General features: G+C 37.2%; 1 long non-coding RNA gene across 1 annotated transcript in view; it reads left to right on the forward strand.

Moving 5' to 3' along the window:
* The first annotated feature begins 300 nt into the window (after positions 1-300).
* LOC107721853 (uncharacterized) overlaps positions 301-18,527 on the forward strand; it is a 42,493-nt gene continuing 24,266 nt past the window's right edge. The window contains exons 1-2 of the long non-coding RNA XR_001637743.1: positions 301-466; positions 14,982-15,168. This is a non-coding gene — a long non-coding RNA (uncharacterized LOC107721853). The remainder of the gene's footprint in view (positions 467-14,981; positions 15,169-18,527) is intronic.

Raw genomic sequence — 18,527 nt, forward strand, 5'->3', positions numbered from 1 at the left:
TATTGATAACCGTGATAACTTTGGTCACTATAATCGTGATATGAAATTTTCATACCGTTACATCCCTAGTTTTTACCATACTTTCAAAACAAAAATTAAAATAGGAAAAATATTCAATATGAAAATAATTGAAGACAAAATGTGTTTTACTGAGAAAAAACAAGATTTGGTTTTTAAAAAGCCTTTTTCCAAAAGGTACATCTGGAAAAAGGGGGGGTCGTCTTATAATAAGGGTCGTCTTATATTTGGGCCAATACGGTAAGTATGTTTTATTCTTATTAACTTCGCTGGCACATGGCATTAAATTTCACGTGGCCTGAGGCCTGCTTGATTATTAATTAGCATTTAGGCCTAATACATTTCTGATATACAATTTTATATGATAGTCGGGTAAATATTGAAATAAGAAGTTGAAATTTACCAAAAATGACGCATTCTCCAGCTTCATTGTGAAAAGATCGCGAAGGTGAGTTACTGTTTGTTATTGTATCTTTTTTCTGTGGATCCTGAACTCGCTGTAATGTTTACAATGTTTACTTTAATACTCTGTTCTGGCCATATACGTTAGTAAACATGAAGTCCGAGTCTGAAATTAAAGAATGTTTCTATAGAAACATGTTTTAACAGTTATTCCTTTAACTAGTATATAATTGGTGATATTTTTCTAATTGCCAACAATAGGGAATGGTATCGTTTTCAGTGTAACTTTTTCAATTGCTTTTTTTAAATACTTATTCCACTAGTGACTACGAAATATTCAATATATTTATTAAATACTAGTATTTTGCATTTACTTGTCATTGTTCTAAGTATTAAATTGCTGGTTAAAATGGCATTTCCCCCCTCATTGAATCCTGTAGGAATCTGTGGTTCCTATTTGACTAACTATCATACTTATTTCTAAGCTATTAGAATCATTCTACTTAAGCAACTAAATGGACACTAATGTGTTTTAGTTTCAGTTGATACTAGTTCTTGAATACTAAGTTTGATTTGCTTAGTTGATATCTGAAGCACCAAATTCCCATTAAACTCAATTACAAAAATTGTCCACTAGGTGTCATCAAAGGCGCATTGAAAGTACAGCCACTGTAGTGATGGTTCTTATTGTGAGGAATTTCTAGCAAGAGTCTCCACAAATCTCACTTGATCTTTTATTTTATAACGTATGCAAACGTGGATCAGAATAGCTGCTGCCTTCAAGACTCTTAGCTTAAGTGTTCCACGCCGGGTTATTTTATAAAGCGTTTGTTGATACCGTGTTCATTTATTTGTGCCACCAGGAAATATTTTTAAATAACTCCACTCTCCATTTAAAATGAATGAATGGTGGTCTGTTAGCTGCGGTGGGCTTGAATTCAGGGTAGGGTGACATTGCACCCTTTTCAGGATCAAAGTTCAAGCAAAGGAAAGAGAGCGTGAAAAAGAGAGAAAAAAATCACCACACGCATAGACTTGGTAATGTAAGTACAGTTTAAAATTAATGGCGTCTGTCAGGCTGGGGACCAGCTTGCCACTCAATGAGAGATTAAGGGTAAAGATTGTGCCCCATCATTTTTCATTTAATTCCCCTCCAGATCAACAGAATTTTTTGCTGAAAGCAGGCAAAGGTGTAGAAACTCTGTAGCTCCCAGCATTGAAGGGACGCATTTGGAACTTGAATGATTCCCACCTTTTTTCATTGCCTGCATGTCTTACCTGATTAAACCGCAGTATTGCTTTGGAAAAAGGAAGTGGTAAAGCCATTTAGGACGGGCTGAAATGCTGGTTTCTCTCATCAAAGTGGCGCCCTACCTTTGAGGACTTTCATAAATGTGGGTTTAGTCTGAGAATGGCCGACTGTTCCCTTATTCCACTAGTGACTACGAAATATTCAATATATTTATTAAATACTAGTATTTTGCATCTACTTGTCATTGTTCTAAGTATTAAATTGCTGGTTAAAATGGCATTTTCCCCCTCATTGAATCCTGTAGGAATCTGTGGTTCCTATTTGACTAACTATCATACTTATTTCTAAGCTATTAGAATCATTCTACTTAAGCAACTAAATGGACACTAATGTGTTTTAGTTTCAGTTGATACTAGTTCTTGAATACTAAGTTTGATTTGCTTAGTTGATATCTGAAGCACCAAATTCCCATTAAACTCAATTACAAAAATTGTCCACTAGGTGTCATCAAAGGCGCATTGAAAGTACAGCCACTGTAGTGATGGTTCTTATTGTGAGGAATTTCTAGCAAGAGTCTCCACAAATCTCACTTGATCTTTTATTTTATAACGTATGCAAACGTGGATCAGAATTGCTGCTGCCTTCAAGACTCTTAGCTTAAGTGTTCCAAGCCGTGTTATTTTATAAAGCGTTTGTTGATACCGTGTTCATTTATTTGTGCCACCAGGAAATATTTTTAAATAACTCCACTCTCCATTTAAAATGAATGAATGGTGGTCTGTTAGCTGCGGTGGGCTTGAATTCAGGGTAGGGTGACATTGCACCCTTTTCAGGATCAAAGTTCAAGCAAAGGAAAGAGAGCGTGAAAAAGAGAGAAAAAAATCACCACACGCATAGACTTGGTAATGTAAGTACAGTTTAAAATTAATGGCGTCTGTCAGGCTGGGGACCAGCTTGCCACTCAATGAGAGATTAAGGGTAAAGATTGTGCCCCATCATTTTTCATTTAATTCCCCTCCAGATCAACAGAATTTTTTGCTGAAAGCAGGCAAAGGTGTAGAAACTCTGTAGCTCCCAGCATTGAAGGGACGCATTTGGAACTTGAATGATTCCCACCTTTTTTCATTGCCTGCATGTCTTACCTGATTAAACCGCAGTATTGCTTTGGAAAAAGGAAGTGGTAAAGCCATTTAGGACGGGCTGAAATGCTGGTTTCTCTCATCAAAGTGGCGCCCTACCTTTGAGGACTTTCATAAATGTGGGTTTAGTCTGAGAATGGCCGACTGTTCCATGCCTTCTCTGACACCTTGTGTTCTTGCATTATGTCCGGGCGGCACAGCAGAAAATGCTCGTGAAATGTATTCAATTCAAATCAAATTGATGTAGCGCAGTGTAATCTTTCTCTATTAGATGTGTCACTTTTGGCAATTGTTCCCTAATATCCTTTACTGTGACTATATAAGATTAGTGCTCTCCATGCCGCCAGAGTTTTCGTGCCTTACTGAATTATTCACCGAGGCGTAACCTTCAGTTATCAGGTTAGAAAGACCTTGATTATAACAGGAAGTCAAGTGTAGAAAATTGTAAAACCACAACAAATTCCTTGTGTTTGCGCACATTTAAGTGGTGAATAAAGCTCATTCTGATTCTGATTCTAATAAGAAAGCACCCCTACAACAACTTCTGAAAGTGAACGGTAGTGTTTTACTCAAGCATTACATAAAAATGTCATTTTAACATTAGTGTAATCATTTTAACATGAGTTTAGGAACTGAATAATAAAAAGGAAAAATAAAACACTGCGTAGTATTTACTCTTTAAATTCAATATGCACTGATTCTTATTTAGCTACAAAAGTTATTTAGGTAAGAGCAGTGAGTGATTTTCTCGTTGTCTTTTGTTCATGGCCCCAAATATTGCAAGCTGTAGCGATATGCATATTGCGATATGTACATTTGCGATATTTCGATAATTTCGATATATTGCGCAGCCCTACTGTAAATGAATTAAGTTCATTACCTTCCACCCTGCTGGAATAATGCAACTCTCATTACATCCCTGATAGACAACATTTGACGAGGACATTTCTATTAGCATTATTCCATGCAGAATAATGCACCCTTTATTATTTACTTTGTGAAGGAACAAACAGAGATGTGGTCCAACTCGTTGATTATGTTTTTTTCATCACCTTTATGGTGTCATTAACTCATGTGGTTTAGATACTGCACTTAGTGGTTGTGTCTTGTTTGTGTTTGATTCATATATGGGTCAGTGGTATATAAGGGTCCACTATAAAGATAATAAGTAATCTAGTGTGCTCTTTGTATTCATGATGATTTCCTATGGTTTTGATGTCATTTAATGTCATGTGGCGTAACCTAAGTAAAAGTAGTATTTTTCTCTTACACCTTGAATACATGTGAGTGTACATTATATTATAATCCTTATTCTCTCTCTCTCTCTCTCGTTTTTTGTTTTAATACTACCGTTCAAAAGTTTGGCAAGATTTGTGTATGTTTCACAGGTAAATGTATTTATTTATTTAATCAAATTTTGAAGTTTCTTGAAGTCACCAAGGCTGCATTTATTTGATCAATAATACAGTAACAAAACATTGTGAAATATTATTACAACTTAACTGTTTTCTGTTTCAATATATTTTAAAATACTGAATTTTCAGCAGCCAGTTTTCGGTGTCACATAGTCCTTCAGAAATCGTTCTTATATACTGATTTGGTGCTCGAGAAACATTTATTTATTTTCAAAGGAACAGCATTTATTTGAAATATTATTTTTTTACAATTTAAAGTCTCTACTTTCACATTTGAACTATTCATTGCATCCTAAAATTATTAATAAAAAAAAAGGAAATAATCTTACTGGCTCAAAATGTTTGAATGCTAGTGTTGTATTTTATAATAATAATGATAATAATAATAATAATAATAATAATAATAATAACTGTATTATAATTGTATTTGTTATTAATTCATATAATAATTTCTGCGAAGTTGCAAGAAAAATTAAACTGATCTGATACTTATTAAACTTATTATTATACTTACTACACTTATTGACCTTGTTACACAGTCATGAGGGTCTGCATGTGTCCTCTTTATAATATAATTTCCTCTTTTATGTTTATTTTTCTGCTTGTTTTCACTTGTTAGTTGGACCACATGACTTTTATTTGGCCGATAAAGGTTTGATCAAATCAGCAGTGAATATTTTTCTCAAAAATTTTTTATTTTTAAAAAATAATTATTACTTTAGGCCCCCCAAATATATCAAAATTAATTTTAATTCTGAAATTAAAAACATGCCTATCAATACAAAAATATGTATTCATTATCAAGTCATTGTATGTGTGAATTGCACTGCACTTTAGCACTGCACTTTCCTGTGTGATCTTTGAGACTATGCTTACCACATCATCAGGTGTTTTTTTTAGCCTGTCAATTGAAATTGAGCAGCAAAACAGTCCCTGACTAATACAATATTCAGATGCATGCTGCATTTTGCCCCTTTAGAACCCTCATGCATGCGTATGTCTGCATGGGGGAAAATGCAAGCTGCATTTTAAATGCATTTGTGCATTCAGCATGGTGCTCTGTCAGGCATGTGTCTGGGACAGATAGTCATGACTGCTTCAGTACTGTCGAGTGTGCTCTGGAGGTAAATGACCTGCCTGGCAGAGAGAGATTGGTGCCCAGCATGTCTCCTGATAAAGTCAAGCGCTTCTGCGACTTTGCCTTGCTGCATCTATTTGCACTCCATATTTCAACACGGCGCACATGTAACAACTTAATTTGCCACCAGTCATAATTCTGCCCACCTACGGCATAATGAGGTGATGCTGGTTATTTTAGACTTAGCTGCATGGACGCCTGCGGTAATTCGAGTGCTTGCAGTTCCCATCTCGAATTGGCACGTATACAGAGGTCCAACATATGCGAGGATGTTTCTCCTCACAACGCGACTGAGTTTAAGGAAAGTTCCTGGCCATAAAATTTGACTAATGTTTTTAAAACACAACCCCGATCCCACAATTCATCTTGGCACATTCTGGAGAAATCCCACCACATTCTTCACTGTATTTGCAGGCCACCTCTGCGGGAAGCATTTTTGGGGCTTTTTTCCTCGTCTTTCTTTCGCAGATGTACGTTTCTTTGGCCCGAGCTGTAAATTGAAAACGCCGGTTGTGTTGCTCTCTCATTGCACACCTCAGAAATGGACTTCATTCGTTCACGTGAACTTCCTATAACCCCTCATGTGTGAGACACTCATCATCAAGCGAAGGCCTCGTAGTGAAGGCCGGTCCATCACGACAATAGCGGGAAGAACCCAGCGAATGACACCGGCACCCTTCTACCCTCTGAGATCTGATTAGTTGCCTCCATACAATCTAGCACGACACAATGCGCTTTCATTACCTCACAGATGTTGTCATCTCTCTGTCGCTCTCTCTCCCTCTCTCTTTCTATTTTTCCATCAGGCTCTTTTTTTGAACAAGTGTTCATCTCAGAACTCTGATCAGCGGCCTCACTTTCATCAGTCTAATGCATGTGTCTATCCCCGGGCCCAATCTTGTGGCGGTGCGGCATGGGGCCTGGTCCTTAATCTCATTTCTTTAACCTCCTTCAATATTGGTTCCCCCCTGCAAGAGGCATCATGAAGATCCGGAGCAATTCGTTTCCATATTGTAAATCACCTGCTCCTGCGGTTATGAGGAAAGGCGTGCAGGAGCTGCAGGGGGGATTGTAGTGTCTGATTGGGCCGCCGTTGCCCTCTGCCCCGAGTGACATCATCGTTCCTGATCAACTCTGTGGGTTTGAAAACCAACAAATGCATAAATATATAAACATGTCAGCCAGCTTTGATCAAATATGTGTGTAAAAATACCAAAATAATGGTTTTATTTGGTGTCCGGGTGCACCGTAATCATGCAATTACAATAAGAGCCCTGTTAATATTCCAAGCTTCTCGCCTTCACAGTACTCAGGTGAATTAATTCGCTCAAGCAAACTCTGCTGATTCCGCTGCCCCCTCTGCCCCCGCCCGGGTATTCATGCTTTTCAACTGCCACACTCTCTCCACAATATCCTTTATAGTAGAGGAACCCAGACTCTGCCTCCAAAACCAAATGCTTCATTCATTATTCATTCTCTGTGGATGACTTCCCCGTCATTAAAATCCACACAAAACCAGTTTTATGACAAAGACTTGGGTTCTTAGTTATGGTGGAACAATAAGCTGTCATGTTTTGTGTGTTTTTACTCTGTGGGTCAGCGCATATTCTGTAGTAGCAGCCTTTTGTTGCTATGTCATCCTGAGCTAATGTAGATGGGTGTGTTTTAATTCTGAGTTCTGATAAATGAATATTGTTTTTCTCTGCTGGGAATAATATAATTTTTTTTTTTAATAAGATATACACACAAACACACACACATGTCTGGTTTGCTATCCTTGTGGGGACTCTCCATAAGCGTAATGGTTTTTCTACTGTACAGACCGTATATTCTATTGCCCTACACCAACCCTACCCCTAAACCTACCCCTCACAGGAAACTTTCTGCATTTTTAGATTTTCAAAAAACTTCATTCTGTATGATTTATAAGCTTTTGTACCTCAATTTAGGTCCCCACCGTGACACAAGTCCCCATGAGTCTGTGTGTAGTCAAGTTTAAGTCCCCACCAGGATATATAAACCAGTACACACACACACACACACACACACAGTTTTGACCAACAAAGCCCCATATGTCTCTTCCTTTGACCTCCATAGGAGAAATATGCTGGTGCATGTGGCTCTTGTCACAACTGAGAATGTATGCGATTTTGCTGAATTGCAATTCAAAGAAATTCAAAGGAAATCTAATATGTAAAATTAGACGGATTTAAAATGAATGAATGAATGAATGAATTATAGATTTCAGTTTTCTAAACTTAAAATGTATTGTATACATTTAATTTATAAATTTTAGATTTTCAAAAAACTTCATTCTGTGTGATTTATTAGCTTGTTTACCCGTGGGGACCTCAATTTAGGTCCCCACCGTGACACGAGTCCCCATGAGTCTGTGTGTATTCAGGTTTAAGTCCCCACCAGAATAGAAAAACAGGTACACACACACACACACACACATATATAATGTACATGTACAGGTGTGATTGGTTTAAGTATGGGAGTGTGAATGGGTTTAATTTTGATTCAGTTCCATAGTGCTTCAGCAGAGTTAGTTAACATTTTACTCAGGGGCTTTCACATGGAGATCTTTGTTGCTCATTAAGGCTTTTCTTTTATTTCCTTACTTTTTTTAATCTCTTAATTTCTTTTCTTAAATTTAAATAAAAGCATTGTCACCATAGTTTTTTATATAACATTTAGAAAACAAATAGTACAATTTTGAAATATTATTACAATTTAAAATAACTTTAGTTGTAATATGTTCCTGTGATGGCAAAGAGGAATTTTCTGCAGTCATTAGTTACTTTAGTTTTCAGTGTCAGATGATCCTTCAGAAATTGTTCTAATATGCTGATTTGGTGATCAAGAAACATTTGTGACAAAAACTTAGTCGGATATACGCTGCATATTTTTAATATTATTAAGAAAATTACTAGTACTTTTATTATATTTCATATAACAAATATTTATTGTAACAATTTGAATGAAAATTTAAATTGACAATTAACATGAATTTCAGAATTTCTCAGTATTTAGTTTGTCCCTTAACAACAGCACTTGAGCTACATAAGTTTGTGTAAAACCTGTTGATCATGATCTTCATCATATTGATCCAAAGAACATCTAGTGCTTAAATAGAACATTTGACCGTCTGTACTGTGTCACATGATCAGTGTCAAATTTTTGTATTTGATTAATAGTGACCTTGAAGTAGTGAATATTAAATATTTATTTGTGTTAGATTCTTCAAAATGCAATGTTTTTTTTTTGTTTTTTTTTGTTGGTTTTTGGTCTCTGGTCTCATGCAGTGGGATCCAATAGTCTGTAGAATGTATACATTTCCACTTTTGTTACAGGCTTCTTTGTCCACTAGGGCAGATTGAGGCACACCTTACCTCACACGGGTCATCCTGTACAATAACATTTACGAAGTTTGTTTGGTCATGTGTCCACACAGCCCAGATTCACGACCTTTATAAGAATGTGCTCTGTCTGTCTCGGGCTAATAGCTGCTGATAGTCTTGGTCAACTTTGTTGCGCTCATGTTTGCTCAACGAATCCCAGGGCTATTTGGAGCCTCTTCCCAGAGTAGGCAGGATTTCCACCCAAAAACCCACTCAAAACCCATTTTTCTTTTTCCAAAATGTATGCATGAATACCCAAACCGATTAAAAGATTCACAATTCATTATTTCCCACCCAACCTGCATCCCATTAGTCGGATATACGCTGCATATTTTTAATATTATTAAGAAAATTTCTAGTACTTTTATTATATTTCATATAACAAATATTTATTGTAACAATTTGAATGAAAATTTAAATTGACAATTAACATGAATTTCAGAATTTCTCAGTATTTAGTTTGTCCCTTAACAACAGCACTTGAGCTACATAAGTTTGTGTAAAACCTGTTGATCATGATCTTCATCATATTGATCCAAAGAACATCTAGTGCTTAAATAGAACATTTGACCGTCTGTACTGTGTCACATGATCAGTGTCAAATTTTTGTATTTGATTAATAGTGACCTTGAAGTAGTGAATATTAAATATTTATTTGTGTTAGATTCTTCAAAATGCAATGTTTTTTTTTTGTTTTTTTTTGTTGGTTTTTGGTCTCTGGTCTCATGCAGTGGGATCCAATAGTCTGTAGAATGTATACATTTCCACTTTTGTTACAGGCTTCTTTGTCCACTAGGGCAGATTGAGGCACACCTTACCTCACACGGGTCATCCTGTACAATAACATTTACGAAGTTTGTTTGGTCATGTGTCCACACAGCCCAGATTCACGACCTTTATAAGAATGTGCTCTGTCTGTCTCGGGCTAATAGCTGCTGATAGTCTTGGTCAACTTTGTTGCGCTCATGTTTGCTCAACGAATCCCAGGGCTATTTGGAGCCTCTTCCCAGAGTAGGCAGGATTTCCACCCAAAAACCCACTCAAAACCCATTTTTCTTTTTCCAAAATGTATGCATGAATACCCAAACCGATTAAAAGATTCACAATTCATTATTTCCCACCCAACCTGCATCCCTTTCCTACATTATACATGAACGCATACCAGTGTTTCCTCATGAATGGAATCAAATCAAATAAAGTTCATTAATCAGCGCAGGCCCGAGGGGGCGCATTCAAATGTTTGTTAAACAGCGTGTCAGGTGAGCATGTTTGACCGAGAGCTAATATAAACAATGGAAGCGGTGAAAATTGGTGTGTAGGATGGGTTAGCACAATCTACATAACCGTTCCAGCGGTTAAATCACTCCTTGTTGGTCTTCCTTACGCGATCTGCGGTGCTCAAAACGCGTGACTTTAAATTACAGTGAGATTCTCGCCACTGTAAGCCACCTCCATTGTGGTGGCCCTCTCCCTGTCTTCATCAGAGCCGGCTGTCCAATGGGATTACTGTAAGCCTGCGGTAGGAGCAGCCGACCCGCCACTGATCAGAAATTCATATCCCTGGATGCTAGATTGCTCCTCTCCCCACTTTGCCCTTGTGACGGCAGAGACTGCTGTCATGGTGTCAGACGAGAGGGGGGAAGAAAAAAAATTTGCATTCACAGCCCCCCAAATTTCGCTGTCCAGCACATAATCAGAAAAGAAAGTAAATGAATAGTAATTCAGTCTGTCAGAAAATGAGAATCGCCGTGCCGCGGAGGAGAAGAATCTCTGGTTGGAGAAAAAAAGAGAATATTTGTAATGGCTTCCCTTCTGCAAACCTCCATTTTGACTGACTGGCTGCTTTTTCTTCCTCTAGATTTTTCAATTTCTGCTCCCTTCCCAACTATAAATGCACATCCAATCTACATAGACGCATTGTTTTGTGTTTATTATTTTGAATTGAATTGACAAACTAAACCTCAAGTTTTATTTGTGCAAATGTGACCATTTTTGGGGACAATTTTGGGGGCCAGCTGAGCACAAGGCAGAGGGAAATAATCACAGAAAGAGCGGAAGGTCACTGACTGGCTCCCGTAACATCACGGTGGGTCATGCGTCTCGGGGCCACGGCTTCATACACACACCACACTTGTCTTATCCCCCGTCTGCTTTTTCCCCGTTCCAAGAAGAGGCTAGCTCAACCCCAGACACATGCAGGCGCTCGCACACACTTGCTCAAACACAGTGAAATAGGGCGGTTCAGAGGACGGAAATGTTCTGGTAAATATTTTTAAATATGTCATCTCTCTCTCTCTGTCATATTTCAATCAGCGAGTTGCCAAATATTGAATGAACCCTCGTGCCGTGTGCATGTTTTACTATCTCGTCTCCGTGGTTGCTTGCAGTGTGCGTGTTATTTGGGTTAAATGGTGGTTGCTGTCAATTACTGCTGTGTCAGAGTTTGGAGTGCTGCTTTAGTAATTCCATGTGCTTGTAATTCGGCTCCGTTCCTGATGAGGGATGTGTTGTTCTAGCTCAGGGGGCACCGAATGCCCATTGTAATATACAGGAGGCGCCCTGTTATTTCCTTCAACTTAATCTCCCTGCGTTAATTCTCCTTTTATAAGTGCGAGCGAGTCACGCCGGTTGATGTTTAGGGCGAATAGATTTACAGTGGGCAGTCTTTCTGTTTTTTTTTTTATGTTGGTGGTGGTGGTAATCAACCAGGGAGATCCATCATCTTTAATCACGCGTGGGGCAGTATTAGTATCTGCCATTGACCAGCCAGGAGTGCACATTTGCATGAGCACAGAGTGATGCGTGTGACAATCACAGTCAAACAATCATTAAGGAATGTAATTTGCTGGCAGAGGCGTCATTGGGTTGCTGATGCTCGTTCGGGGCAGTGATGTGTATAAGCCGAAATGCTCGGCTGAGGGGGTCTTGTGCCTGTTAGAGCGCACTTTCCTCAAGCTGAGTCTTATGTTGGATGCTACATGGTAATAAGCCATGCTTGCTCTCACCTCTCACAGGGCTTTAACAAACACAATGTCAGTCAGCTGCTCGTAGTGGCTTGATCGACATGCACATTTCCTGTGCTCTGATTCTCTTCATCTTTACCCACGCCGTTTCTGTTTGCATTCTGATGAGGGCACTTGCTAGGAATGTAGTCATTTGTAATTTGCCTTTTTAGTGTTCAATGCTTTGTATTTTTTTCATCTTTAATACTGCATGATTTTGTACAAAAATACTGTATTTACATGTTGTGTTAATTAACTGTATAATAGAATAGCTTTATGTAACATCCATGAGTGAGTGACACAATCCTTCCATTTCCATATTCATATGCACGCACACCTACTAAAGTACTATGATATATATTTTATTTAAATGTGTAAATTTGATTCCGTTCCACTCCTTCTCACAGAAACATCTGGTTTTGTTTTCACAAGCACCACCAATTCAAAAAATATCTTTTGTTTAGTCATATTCAGAGATGTTTTGCAAATATGTTAAATGAAAACAGATGGAATAAGAGATCATGACAATAACTGTTAAGTATGGACTGGGAAAATGCAGTTTTGTGCTTGAACTTGATCTGATGAGAAGCTAAATCGTTATTTTTTGTATATGATTTTAAATTAAAATTAATATATACATTTGGATTTACATTTATGCAATTAGCAATAATATTAATTATTAATTGTTTATTTCAATTTAAAATTGTATTCACACCTCATCTAATTGGCCATCATAAAATGTGTATAATATTTTTAAAATGTATGTATTTTTGATTTGAACCAGAAGTAGGTACCAAATGTTTTTTCCACCCAAGCTTTTAAAATCTTTTTAAATGAAACCTTTTTTTTCCCTAAGGGGAAAAGAAAAAAAAAACCCATAAAAAGGTCCTTTCTGGCTTAGGTTCCCAGCTGCATGCTGTAATATGAGGCATATAGGTAAAAAGGAAAGAAAATGCATCCTCTCTCTTTCTCTCTCCCTCTCCCTCTCCCTCTTTCTCTGTGGTTGACATGAGGCTAATGAAAACAGGGTGTGGGTTTCCTTCAGCTCCTTTCATACGCTTCAATAAAAGGTGCGGCAGACATTTTGGCTACTACCTCCACGCTGTCACCCTCCTCTTCTTCCTTTACCTTTGTCTTGGAACGTGTGTGTAAATATGGAAATTCAAAACACCTAACTACAGGGATTAAGTATAATCACACCGCCAGGGCAGAGAGTCTTATTTTACAGTTGACTGCTCATTTTTACAGTAATCCTTAGATTATCTTACAATATTACTACACCCTTCATTTGAAGACTACTTCCATATGATGTGGCCTGCGACAAATGCTTATTTGCATAGTGACTTTTAAACTAACTTACTGTACTGTGGCTTATTGAAATTAACCATTACTGCTAATTTTGAACAAACACTTTTAACTTGAAGCTCCTGCATTTCTTTATAAAGGGTTTAAAAAGCAGTACAATCGTGACTGTTTGGGTCTCAGTGTATTTAATGTCTCTTTACAGACATAAAACTGTCATTGGTTCCACCATGCCATGCAGCAAGACCTGCGCTGAGCTGTTTTTAAGGCTGAAATGTGCATGCAATATGTGTTGCACACACCCCAAGGAGCTCTGTTACTTAACATGTAGGCCATTTGCATGTTTTCCTATGTTTTTTTTTGCATGACCAATAGATGGCAGTGTTTCCCCAAGCATTACAATTGTAGGCATGAGACAAGAAATGAACTTCTTGAACCTTTTTTTCCTAATGGGAAGTTGTAAACAAGGCATTCTTTAACCACAATTTCTTCAGATCATGAAAGTGACGAGCGCAACTGTTTGAACTATTTGCGTCGTTGAGAGAGCATTTGTGAATTTAAGATTATAAGTGTATTTTATGATAAATGAAACGGAAATGTAAATGACTCTGAAAATGATATTCAGTTGGTTGCTATTTATTTCCTCACTAAATCTGCTTTTTGAGTAACATGATTCATAACAATGTCAACAATTTTGACGTCACAAAATAATTTGAAAATTCACAGAAAAGGCTCACTGTAGTTTCCAAGCCAGGCTTGAACGATGATGATGATAATAATGCTGCCCCCCCCCTTTATAGTTCTTAAATCTACAGTTTGCCCTAATCAAATCCATTTCAAATTTCTGTGGATTTCTTCCTGTCTGTACCAGCTCTGACCCTAAACTTTAGGATATAATGTTCTTAATATCCAGATAAATTTTTTTAAAATCTGTTCTAGAACATGTGAAATTATTTCTGCAATAAAATGCAAAAGTCCCCAGAGCCCTCTGATTGCAGTCCAAGGCTATTAATATTACTGGCATTTTTTTTTTCATATGACTAACCCACAATCAAAGCCAAAAGCCACGAAGGTGGCATTCTACGGTTATCTCCACTAATGAAAGAGATTAAAAAGAGGTTTTAAGATGGATTAACACTGAGACAAAAGATCTGAAAGGGCCTTAAAAACAAGCTAAATGAACACACACTTTCCAAAGCTTCATTAGCATAATGCTAAAACACTTACACTAAATGCTTGACAGGGCAAGAAAGGCTTTAGAACAGAGCACATGAATGTCAGCTTTCTGTAAACAAAGCCAAAAGCCACGAAGGTGGCATTCTACGGTTATATCCACTAATGAAAGAGATTAAAAAGAGGTTTTAAGATGGATTAACAGTGCCCACACTGAGACAAAAGATCTGAAAGGGCCTTAAAAACAAGCTAAATGAACACACACTTTCCAAAGCTTCATTAGCATAATGCTAAAACACTTACACTAAATGCTTGACAGGGCAAGAAAGGCTTTAGAACAGAGCACATGAATGTCAGCTTTCTGTAAATTAAGCTTTCTGTGCCATTTCACATGTAGAACTAAAACCAGCTGTGTTCTGAGGGCGAAATTTGTGTTTTATATGCAGACAAAGACGACACACACACAAGCTCACACACACGCACATATATATCCAGTGAACCGTATGGGGCTGTGCGTTAAGGCTGTGCCCTTTATCCTTGGTTTCCCTGTAGCTTCTGAGCCTGATGAACAGCTGTTTGTAATGCACTCTATAGGAACGGAGGTTTATAAAGAATGTGTAAATACCTATGAAATGCTTTAGAGAAAAATCAAACACATGGCATGCTTTAATTCAAATGATTTTAGGCACTCTTTTTGGTAGTGTGTGTATTAATGTATATATCTTCTTTCTGCCAGCTCAAGGTGTTTTTGAGGTCCTGCGTCACGGAGTGTGTCGGCATAGCAGTTAGACCGGACAGCTGCTTTTTAAAAGCACTGATAAGAGGCACCCTGATGCTGAACATTGCAAATTGGAAGTGAAGATTGCCTTCCTGTGGACTTTATCTTAAAGCAGTAAAACAAGAAGCTGTGACTACAACTGCAGGTATTGATTTAGCAATTTCAGCAAATTAAGAACAAGACAGAAAACCTATTTAACCTTTCAGTGATTGCCATAGGTACTTTTTGGTGATGTTGAGGCTGACATTTAAATTAGCCCCCTGCCCCGGTTATAGGGGCTGGCACCTGACTCCCAAACCCTTTGCTGATTATTCAGCTGAATAGGGGGGAAAAAAGCAGGTTAGGCATGAATATGGAGGACCGTGTATGTTTACCCCCCTATATGCATTACAATATGTCACCCGGTATATATTACGGATGTATAATATTTCCATCTCACACATCAATTCACGCATGTGGCTGCAGCCATATAGTGCAGTAATAAGGGAAGGTGGCCATCTGCACAGTAATAACATCTGTGCAATATAAAGAATAATGAAAGGAATAAAGGACAGTCAGGGTTGCAATTGAATTAAGGCTCCTAATGTGAAATAATAAGCGGTTCTTTTTAAGTTTTACCCTGCTTCTAAAGTCTAACACTCTGCAGAGAAAGAAACCACACATACAGAGCGAATCTGACTTCTTATTGTCGATTAACAAACCCGAGTGACGTGAATCTCAGCAGTGTATGTTTTGAATGTGCGAATTGTTAGCCATACAGCTTGACGTGTGCCACTTATGGAGATGTATTTGCGACATGATTGATGGCGTGCTTTCGTGTTTGGATTGTTTTTAATATTGTTGATCAAAATGAATGGAACACAATAGGGATGAAGATCAGTCTCAGGGCTGCACCTGGTTCAATAGTTTTGTTCAAATCAAATTGTACAATATTATTCATAATAAATGGCTCTAATATGAGGAGAATGATGATGGAGGAGAGTCAAATATCGAGAATTATTCCTCGCAAAACATTGTGGACAAAAGCAGAAGGAGAAGAAATGAAAAAAAGTGAGTGGGAAAAAAAAAAATCGACACCATAAAAGCTGTGAAAGGTGCTTCAATTCACCATGGGATATTAGTAATCTTAATTGGTACAAGTGCAAATGACTTCTTATTCTGTGCACAGAAGGTGTCAGTCTGGAGGGCTGCTTGCTTTTTAAATGAGCAGAACAACACTGAACATGTGGGAGAGTCTCTAATTCATTGATTGCCCCTTGGAACTGATGGCTGCTAATTGTTAGGTGATTAACATGGAGTCGTAATTATGTCGGCCCAAGGGGGCGATTACTGTTTCAACATGCCATATTATCACAGAACGGAGCTTCCATGGCTCGGATTTGGAAACAGATGGCATATTGTCAACAGCAGTAAGGCTGTGTTATCCTCAAGCTGAAAAAATGAGCCAGGGGAGCTGTCTCTTTGTTTCAGCCTTATTAATTAAGTGCTAATTGTGTGTAATCATTTACAACACTGCTCTCTGAATAGAGACGTCAAGTGGTCGTGGCATAACCGAGGGTCATATCTTCCTAGCGTATGGTATAAATGTTTCTTTGTAGTGTTAAACATGGTGATGATTAAATGAATTAAAAAAACTGTATTTAGATATTTATATTGAAAAAAAATTGGATATTATTAGTATTAGTAGTAGTAGTATTGTTCACTCTTTTTGTTCTGTCTTTATAAAGCATTTATTTTAAATGGCTTTTGGCAAATCCTTACACTGTTAATGTAGTGTTAAATATGTTTATGAACAGTGAAGAAATCCATTTATTTATCATTTTTATTTATTAATTTGAAATGTAAAAGTTTTTAGAATTATTATTATTATTTTTATTATAAGGATGTATTTTTCTTCCTTTATAATGCATTTATTTTCAGTGGTTTCTGGTCAGTCCTCAGACTGTTGTTAATCTAGTGTTAGATATATTTATGAATTGTCTCCTACGTGTATGTCGTGTATGATACTGATCAGTCTGCAAAATCACTTTGGCAATATTTCAAAGATTAACATCTCTATTTAATGGAAATGTCAGAATTTTGACACCATATTTCCACATGACTGACAAAGGCAAGGTCCCATGAGCTGGATCTAAACTTGGCTGGTCCTTGTGGTTGCATCTTGTGCTATTTAACTTATTAGCTGTTATCATAACCTGCTAAATCACAGGTGGACCGAAATATGCCATTTAATTTTTTTAGTAAAAATAATAAACATGGTATGTTTTGGTCCATATGTAACTAAACAGCTCATCATGATACTGTGAAATGAATGAATACAAAAATTCTCATGCAGTTGGATGAAAATATTTTATTTGTGACCATTAAAAAATATTTTTGCATTTAAATGTATCTATATATACATTTAAAATGTATTTGAATATTCTATTCATGCTGAGCAATAGGTGTGTGTGTGTATTATTTTTATCTTTGAAACATGAAAAGCAAGAGTACACATGCAATCAAAATGGTGCGCTTTGAATCTACTCCCAAAAATCTTGGATGTCAGGCTGCATAGGCAGGAACAATTATTTTATTCTGACCTCTCCAGAATTGCCTCTGGAGCACAAAGGCAGCCACCGAGAACAGCTCCAACAAATATACCTTTTTGTAGGAGCTAAGCACCACCATTTTCTTAATGGCACTGAGAGGATCTCAAGTAAAATATTTTGCTTGATGTACATTTTCATCAGCAAATGCTGGGAGAGTGAATTGAGAACAGCATGTAAAAGATAAGGCACCCTAAATACAATAGGTGTGGTAGACACTGCTTCTGAATCCCCCCTCGAGTCAACTGCGGAATTAATTTCAGATGGCAGCATCATGCTGTGGTCATTTTGTCTGGAGAGACATGTTGTTATCTTGATTTGGCCATCACAGTTCCAAAATGAACACTCAGTATGCTGGCGAGCGTTTGAATTTAAAACATAACTACAAAAGACTGTGAATTTCCTTTCAGAATTCATGTAAGGGGAGAGAGGGGAAAAAATCTTGCAAAATTACAACTGACATCAAACAACATGTCCAGAGCAAGGAGAAGCAAACTGACATAAATGCCGCCTATTTTATTTCCAAAGGAAAGTCTGATTTAGAGGTTGTGTAGCCCGAAACAGAAAGAGACAAGTTTATCCATGAGCATATATTATTTAGCATTATATAGTATTTGAGTATTAGCAAAAGTTAGTAAATTTAGTGACCGTTTCATGTTACAGGAAAGTGCATCAGATTTAAATTGAAACCTAAACTCCTTCATGAGGTATTTTTTAAATAAAAATATCAGTTGCTTTTGAACATTTTAATTTAAAATATTAATTTGTTAATATTGAAAAATTGAATGTGGTGTAGTAAGCACATATTTTTACCTTAATTTAGAGTAAAATTTTCTCTCTATTTTAATTTTACGTTGCACCAATAATTTGTTTTTCTCTTAAAGTCAGAATTGACCTAGTAATTAGAATGTTGCAG

The sequence above is a fragment of the Sinocyclocheilus rhinocerous genome, unplaced genomic scaffold (genome assembly GCF_001515625.1).
Source record: "Sinocyclocheilus rhinocerous isolate Xijiao unplaced genomic scaffold, SAMN03320098_v1.1 scaffold90, whole genome shotgun sequence".
NCBI lineage: Eukaryota > Metazoa > Chordata > Actinopteri > Cypriniformes > Cyprinidae > Sinocyclocheilus > Sinocyclocheilus rhinocerous.